This window comes from Haliaeetus leucocephalus, unplaced genomic scaffold (assembly GCF_000737465.1).
Source record: "Haliaeetus leucocephalus isolate CR32 unplaced genomic scaffold, Haliaeetus_leucocephalus-4.0 Scaffold295, whole genome shotgun sequence".
In the NCBI taxonomy this organism is placed as follows: Eukaryota; Metazoa; Chordata; class Aves; order Accipitriformes; family Accipitridae; genus Haliaeetus; species Haliaeetus leucocephalus.
In genome coordinates this window covers 8,699,910-8,707,971 of record NW_010972731.1, presented here as the reverse complement: position 1 = coordinate 8,707,971, position 8,062 = coordinate 8,699,910, and positions in this window count along the sequence as shown.

Genomic DNA, 8,062 nt, shown 5'->3' with positions numbered 1-8,062 from the left:
GAATTTCCATCTTTTATTTCTGCTGCAATCAAAGGACTATGAGCAGCAAGGCTTGCATTAGGAACAGACCGATCCAACCTTTTTTTAATCTTCCTGTATCAGTTACTTGTCTTTTTCTTGTGCTGCCACAATGCATCTGAAGCACATATGCCAGGAGATGACTTGTTGAAGGAGAGATGGGGCATGCAAAACCCTGGAATTTGCTCTCAGCAGGTCTCCTTTGCTGGCAGTTTTGTATGGCAGCAAAGAGTAAGAGTCCAGATAAGCTTGCTCAGATACACAAATGGGCAATTACGTGGTCACCTGAGAAGTGCCTGATGATTTATGGTGTTATTAAAAGGTGATGGTAAGAGTAGAAAAGATTTGTAACATCTGCATCGAAAACCCCGTCTCTGACCCTCGCACCCCAGATACCAACATATTAAATGTCCAAACAGGCATTCAAGCCTGCGGATTGCTTTGACAGAAATCCCTGCACATCTGGTAACACTTGGCCTGATACTTAAGACCCTGGACAGTGTGTAATTAAACATAATTCACTCCTTGCCCAGTTGCGGACTCAAAGAGGCTGTTCCTGCGTGAAGGGCGGTCTTCGGAGAAGCCTCGTGGAAGAGGAACGTGCAACCAAAGTTGATGTGAAGATGAAGACGTGCTTTGCTGCAGGCTGCTGGGGGATGAGAGTCATATTGTGGGAAAGCAGTCATGTCCAGGTGGCGAAAGAGCCAAGGCTGGAGTTTTCAGGCTTGGTGGGAGCTAAGCCTGATCCCAACCAACAGCTCTATCTTTTTACTAGTGATGATTGCAGCTCTGAAACAGCCTCCAAGGCTCGTAGGTCTCTTCCCGTGCCCAACACTAGTGTGACAGCGTTGGCCATCCTCAGACAGGCTGCTGGACCTCCTTGTTCTCTTGCCCTCTGACGACTGTAGAGGTCCAGGGCGATGCTGTTGGCTCGAGCGGTGGGAGCCTGCATTGCTGGAGCAGTGCAGCATTCCTTTTTCTCCCTTTCTATCTGTTATTTGCCGTTCTGCCTTCTGGTCCCCCTGGACAGGCATTCTGCTTGTTAGAGGGAAGAAATCATAGCTGGAAATGAAAGGTGCAAAGAGTGGGCTGTTCAAGAAGGTTTGTGGTGCTACCCCTTGGCGGGGATGGCCTGGATGTGTTATCGCATGTGTTAGTGTACGGCAGAGCCTGCGGGTAATAGGGTTGAAGAGCAGTGTGGGATCTGAGAGAAAACACTCTTTTTATGGACTCTGGTCCTCCACACCTTCACAGCTGGAGGAGATCTTTCCTTCCAGACCCTGGCTGGTATGAATCGATAGGATTGCCGTTGGCTTCGGTGGAATGATGCTGCTTTGCAGCAGTGGGATTCCCAACTTGAAATTTCATCTCAGTCTGCCAGAGCTGCCTTGTTTTGTGCAAACACTGATTTTTTAGACACAAGTGGGAAAAATATGTTGGTGGAAGCGGCTCTGACAGGCATGTTCACTTGCTAGAAGTCTGCACTGTGCTGAACTTGCAGCCTCTGCTCTGTGCTAAGCTGAAAGTGAGCAGAGAGTGGAGGATGCACATGTTTTCAGAGAACAGGAGAGAGCTGGCAGTGGTGGGGATAAAAGCAACATATGTCTGATTGAATAAATGGAGAAATGCAGGCCAGATGGCTGGAAATACTAAGAACTGTTTAATAATATCTAAACACTTTGCTCTCTGGAGCAAGATTATGGGCACTTGCAGTCTTTTCCTCTCTGCTCAATTTGCCTCCTGTGTTGGCTGCATTACTCTTGGCTTTGGGTAGAGCTCTTAATATTGTTTGTGACCTTCAGAAATTTGTGAAATTATTATCTGGCGTATAAATGTTGAGCATCTTTCAGGGAGCTGCCAATGATTTGCAAGGATGACCTCTCCATCCCAGGGAGGTGGGGCTTTGGAAGGGTCTTTGTGGCTATCCCAGTCCCATATATGTTATAGGGTCTGAACAGCCCGGCAGTAACTAGGGGAGGTCCTGGGGGAGGCTGGTCTCTCGGTCTAATTCACACTGACCTGGCTGGACCAGTTTGAAAACAGGAGTATCTATGCCGAACACTAGCAAAATCACTGTCAGCTCCCTGGAGCAGAGCCCGAGTAGATCCGTGGGACAAGCACATGGTGTTCCAGCCACTGAGCTCGGTCTGGTTTGCACCGGCTCTCCTCTGGCTCCTACCAAACCGTATAACTCAGCAGAGAAGCTGAGCTCAGACCATTCGCATTGCAGCAGTCATCCTTCCCAGGAGAGAATTTGGAAACCAGGTCCTACATGGTGCTACCCTTCTCCTGGCAGTGGCTGAACCACGTGTTACGTGGGGCAGGGGAGGAGGGAGGATGTGTTTGAAGGGCTTTGGGGATGAAGGTAAAGGTGCTTGAAGTGCTCCTAGGGGTGGGTCCTCAGGATATTTTGCTGGTGATCACCCACTGCTGCATTGTCCTCCCTGGAGGCCAGGAAGGACTCGGAGACTCTGGAGGACCCTCCCAGCCCAAGCTTTCTTCAGGTGTCCTCATCTTCCCCACACTGCATCTCTGTGGCCAAATATCTCGCCTGCCTTAGAGGGTGCGAGGAGGTGGTGGATGCAGCAGAATGAATTAGGGCAGGAGGTGGACAGCGGGGTGTTGCTGCAGGCTCAGGGCATGATCAGGGTGGTGGTGTAAGGACAGGGGCCAGGCTGGAGCAGGCAGGAACCTGTGTCCTCTGGTCCATCCCCGCGTTCAACCTCTTGCAAGGTTAGCAGCTGATTTTCTCCCCGAGTTTCCAAGAAAATCTGGAAGTGCCAAAATAAGATGGAAAATGCTGACCATGCAATATTGCTGGCCAGGACAAGAGAGGAGAGGTCTGCAGCGTTCAGGAGTTGTGCTCTGCTGTCACCACCAGCCAGCTTCCCAGATGTGGGAGATTGGGATTGTGCAGGCGCGTGGCTGGCTTTGCCAATGACCCCAAATCGCACCTTTCTGAGGGGCCCCGATAATCAGTTTTGCTGCTTTGTGTCGGCAATTCGTCTCCTCTCCCGAAAAGCTTCTGTGTCTGGGAAGACACAAATACAAGCCCTTTGCAGGGCTTGTGGGGGGAATTCAAGCTTTTATTTGTTGTGGTCGAAAGTTTCATTTTCTTCAAAGCAGGAGTTTGCATTTTTTTTAAACAAAAAGAAAGTGATGATCTTCCAAGTGAAATCTTCGATTTGGTCAGTGTTGGTGTTTCAAAACTGGGGAGGTTTTGAGCAGAAAACAGACATTTGCGTTTTAGGGGAAAGGCTGATCTTTTCGCTACTTCAGAACTTCATAATCGGCTGTCAAGTTTCTCTGTGGATGGTTGTGAAAACAGATATTGTTATATTTTCTCTAAAATATTTGTTGTTTTGCAGCAGAGAAATTGCATTCAGGGTTGTTGTGTGGTCTCTTCAGGGACAGATCCTGCTGACCCCTGTGCAGGCACCATTGATTTGAGAGCTGACCCCTCTTGGTTTTTATGTGTTGCTAGAAGAGCTGTTGTGCTCCTCCCCAGGGTGGGGACACTTCAGAAATTAAATAATCATATTATTTGGGTGAGCTTTATTTAAAAAAAACCCAACCAAACAGAAGTGCCTGGTGTCCTTTAAGGGGAAAGGCATGGTATGAGCAGAAATTGCAGTTACATTAAATTGGAAATCCTAAATAATCCATAAATAATGCAGGTTGAAGTTTTTGAAGTTGCTTTCTTTCCTTGCACAATGGAAGGGAGAAAAAAAAAAAATCTGTGTATATACCCTGTTTCAAGGAAAATGAATTGCAAATAAGAAAAACAAATTCGAGTTAATTCTTCTTTTCCAACCACAGCTCCATTCAATGTTTTAGAAGTCAAGGGATTTAGGGATCTGGAGATAGCGTCAATGTTTTTTGGTAACAACTACAAACTGTAGCAGGTTTTAAGACTTCGGAAGCTGTTTCTGATTAGTATCTTTTCTTTTGACAACTTTTTTTTTCTTTTCAGAAAAAGAAAAGGGGGGGGAAAGGGCTTTTTGTAACACAGTTGGGCTAGAGATGGGGAAAAATCTGTTTGAAATATGCAGGGACCTGAAAGAAATCTTGAGTGAATAATAAGTTTAACTGACCTTAAAATATCCCGTTGCCATAAGGGATTTGAGAGTAACACTTCAAATGGATTTTTGATGCGTCTCTCCAGGCTGTAGGGAATTGAATATTTTACCCAACACGTTTTCTGATCTAAATTTTCACAATAACTAGGAAAAACTATTCTGAAATGCCTAAATAAGTTTTGTTTTGGTTTTGTGTTTTTTTTACTTTAAATTTACTGCCATGCATGGAAGAAAATCAATTTACTGGAAAGTGACTTTTCAGAACAATTTTTTTTCCCCCATTAAATTTCATCCTAAAGCAGAATCCATCCTGACCACCAATGTGTCTCCATGTGGCATCCTCGGCTGGTACCTGCCAGCACGGTGGGATCTGGCGCGGCGTTATCCCCGTGCCCGTTGGGTCGTGCCCTGGTGTGGGGGGGCACATGTGCCCCGTGCCTGGCACCAGCCCGGGGGCTCTGGTGGGACCCTGGTGCGGTGTCACTCTCACTGCTTTCTGGGCTGCCTTGCTGTCCGTCCGTCCATCCATCCATCCATCCATCCATCCATCCATCCAAGGGGCCGATTCAATCTAAGTCGGACAGAGGGATGTCCGATGCCCACAGGGGTGGTGGGGCTCCACGATGGGCTCCGTTCATTCCCCCTCACCCTGGAAAATGGAGTACAAAGCAGCATTAATGCCCCGTCCTGCCCCCCTCTGCCCCTCACTGCACCGACCCCTCTGATCCCGAGGCTTTCCTGGCCCAGTCCCCAGGAATGGGATGGGAAACCCACGGGCAATGCCACTGCAGGCAGGAGGTCCCATCCGGGGCCGGGCGCTGCCTGCCAGTCAGGCACAAACCCGCATGAATTACGGCCGTGCCGTCCTAAGACGGCCGGGGAGCTTTCGCAGCATGGACCCCTCTTGCCATTGAGATGTTTGACTAGGGGGAAGCTGCGACCCAGTCGGATGCCACGGAGAAAATGGGAGCTTTATCCTCCCTTGGCATGGGGCAACGCACGCGCGGTCCTGCCCCAGCTCCGGCCAATGTATCGCTCTCTCTTTTTTGTTTTTTCTTTTGTTATGATTTTTTTTAGTGTGCTATAGTCCTGTGCAACCCACACTGAAACCCGTTCCTTGTGCTGAGCTTCTCCAGCCGCTCAAGTCCTTGTCCTCATGGGTGGCTCGCAGTTGGCCAGCAGCGGCTCTGCCCAGCTCTCGGGGCGTTCAGTTACCTGTGCTTTCTCTGCATCGTTTTGACTTTAGTGATTCTGAAAACAGGCTTCGTGAACTTGAGCCGGGTGAGTGCCCTGCCTCTGCTAGCAGATTAACAATATATCTGTTTTATCTGCTAATAAAATTTGAGTTGTGGTGTTGAGGAGTGGAACAGATGAGTTTAGTGAGTGGTGTGAACCTGGATAAATGCAGCATCGCTGTCAGCATCCCAGACATCCCCTTGGCCTGCGGAGCAGCCAGGCGGGCAGGGAGGGCGCAGGCAGCCAGCGCTCGGTGCCATCCCTCCCCACTGCCAGCACCTCTCTCTCTCCATCCCCTGCTTTATTTTTCTTTTTATTTTTCCCATTACAGCCATCCCTGGCTGAGCCCAGCCTGGTGACCTGCTGTCACCGGGAGGAGAGCTCTGCTCATGCCCACCGTTCCTGCCTGCAAAGACCAACCCTGGCTTAAAAGCCATTTTCCATAGGGGTTGCTCTACCCCGACCGCAGTTTGGAGAGCCCGAGTGCCCCTTGGTGTCCCCGCGAACACTGCTGGCAGCTGGTTGTTAATTTGCCATTGACAGCCCGGGGTTAATTTGCCATGTGCTCTGCATTTCCTCCTTACACAGTGGAGTGGAGAACCAGCGCTGAAGGAGAGGTGGCCCCAGTCCCTCCCATCCTAACGCCAGCCACTGGCACGCCGTGGGCTCATCACTGCAGTGTCCTGGTGGTCCGGGGGTCCGTGGGCTGGTGGGACCCTGCAGACCGGGCCGTGACCCTGCAGCTCGTGGGGCTTCAGCAGGATGCATCGGCGCAGCGTGCCCGCGCGTGCTTGCGAAGCCAGCCGGCGTGAGCACCTTCGCGGTGCCTCTGCGCGTGGCTCTTTTTGGAGTGGGGGGGACCCGATGGGAGTGTGATCTGACTGACCCTGGGGACCGTGGGGGTCCCTGCAGCGGGGCAGCTCCCGCTGCCGCTCACCTGCACCCAGAGCCCGGCTGTGCCTGGGTCCCAGCTCTACAGGTGGGGTTTCTGGCTGGATCCTCCGGCATCCTCCTCACAACATCCCCCGCATCCCTGGAGGCTTTTAAGCTGGTGCTTCCCATGGCTGCGGCGTGGAGCAGCGAGTCGCTCTGGTGTTGGACAGTTTGTACCGCTGCTCCCCAGCAGCCCTTGGTCGGCTTCGGAGCTGCGTTACACCAGAGCACGGCTCCCCAATTTCCAGCCTCCCCTTCCTCCGCAGCCGCCGGCCCCAGCACGAGGGGGAGCAAATCCTGGCCCGGGGCATGAAGCTGGGGAGGAGTGGGGTGGTCAGCCCATCGTGTGCCTTCTCCGCATCACCAAGTGCAGAGCTGAGGACAGGGATGCTGGAGGAAGATGTCCCACGGGTGGGGGGGCTGTGGTGGCACCCCAGAGGCTGAGTCAGTGGGGGTGGAGGGGGGCTCTGGGAAGTGCTCCCGTCAGCTCGTAACGTCCCACCCTGCATGAGTCCAGCGGCAAACAAGCTCCCAGTGTCCTCCCTGCTTTTACAGAGCAGCTGGAGTTCCCAGGCGTGCCGGCTGGCGGCTGAACGTGCCTTGGGAGGAACGCCTCTTGGCCTCCCACCGCTCAATGCGCTCCAAACGGCTCCGGATTTTTTTCCTCTATTGCATTCAAAAAGGGGAAGAAAGAGAAAATTGTCATCCCGTAGCAGCCGCTGGGGCCGTGGGCTGGGGAGCTTCCCCCCACGCCTCCCGGGGCCACGCAGACCACGCTAGAGTCCTGCTCGCTTTCTGCCAGCGCGGCTACTGGGAACGCGGGCTCCCTGCTAAGTGGGTGATCCTGCCGGAGCCATGGGATCATTGCCTTGTTCCTGGCTGGTGTTATGTTGGCTCTGGGATCTGGCCCTTGCTCTGCTCTGCTCGTGGCTGTTTTTAACAGAGATGCTGTTCGGTGCGTGCGTGAGCGTGGGTGTAGTTGCGCTGGGGGATAAAAGACCTGTCAATTCAGCTGTGTGGTGGCTGGGGACCAGTGCGCTGGTGTTGGTGAGCAGTGGGCTGATGTGGCCCACCACGGTTGTTTCAGCACCAGCCGGGAGTTCAGCACTTTGTGCTGCTCTAGGAGCTGGTCCTGGTTGCAGAGATGCTGCATCCCGCCGGGCAGGAGCAGCCTCTCTGCAGGAGCACATGAAGCTGTTGCCTTTGTGGATGCTCGGGTGCTCAGCTCGTATGCCAGTGGTGCTGGGCTTCGTCATGGACCGGCTCTTTGGCTGCAGTTGCTGATTGATGGGACAGGGACTGTGGCAGGAGAGCCGGGCTGCCATTGGGTTTATGTGCCTGGTGCTCACTGTCCCCATCAGTTGCGTAGGACGGGATTTCCATGAGTGCTGTTTGTTGATGATTTCTTGGGCTGGGTATTAGCAGACAACAGCCCAAATTTGTGCTGCTACGCTTACTGTGTCCACAGCTGTGGTCTCCAGTGCTTTTCCTTATCAGCGGCTGTTCATGAAGCTCTTTCCCAGCAGGACCATCAGCCGCTGCAAGCCTTGATGTTACCAGTCCTTTAAATACAGCCTGTCGTACTGGTTATGGCCCTGCTGTGGGCGTCACTCCACGTGTCCTCAGGCTCTGCAGCCCAAACTCACCATCCAGACCCCCGCTGCAGACTCCAGCCCTCGCAAAGCCCCCACCTGCTCCCTGCCCAGGACTGGGTTATTGGGAGAAGCTGCCAGGGATGTGAGGATCGATCTGTCCGTCTAGCTGGATGCTCCCATCCATCATCCCTCCTCCCATCC